The following is a 642-nucleotide window of genomic DNA, read 5'->3' as shown; positions in this document are numbered from 1 at the left end:
CAGAGAAACGCCTGTACAGGTTGAATCATGCAGCAGCTTGTTACGACCCACGTTTAGGTGTTTTATTAGACTGTGACTTCTAGTGGTAAAGAAAAGGACGGGGTGGATAGATGAGTCAAGTAAACTGAGGAGACTGAGGTTTGAATCCTGTGTGACAGAAAGTCAAAAGGTGATATGTTATAAGTTACGTCACGTTTTTTAGATGACTTCTGTCACGTGACTTGTGTAACGTCGCTGGACTGGTACTTACCAATGCTCTTACATGTTGTTCTGGAAATAGGTCATATATGTTGTTTTAAGACAGTCGACAGTCGACCTATTTTGTCATTTAGGCAAGAAGATTTCACCTTAACATAAACACCTGGAGAACAGCACCTGGCCACATGATAATTCCTGACTGTACGGGTTGATGAAGGTCACTGAATGCACCAGCTGTGTCCACAGTCAGGCCGGAGGGCTGGATTTTATGTTTCTCTGTTGAGATGTAGGCTTCTCAGTCTCCACTTTTAGACTTTGTTTTGCAGATTCTGGGATTTGTGTTGCGAAAACTTGAACTTACTGCAAACTGCCTCACCACAAGTGTCGACAGGAATAATTAAGATTAACACTTTAAAACTGTCCAACGAAGGTTAAAATCAAGGG

Source organism: Micropterus dolomieu, linkage group LG23 (assembly GCF_021292245.1).
Source record: "Micropterus dolomieu isolate WLL.071019.BEF.003 ecotype Adirondacks linkage group LG23, ASM2129224v1, whole genome shotgun sequence".
NCBI classification, from domain to species: domain Eukaryota; kingdom Metazoa; phylum Chordata; class Actinopteri; order Centrarchiformes; family Centrarchidae; genus Micropterus; species Micropterus dolomieu.
This window is presented reverse-complemented; position numbering follows the sequence as displayed.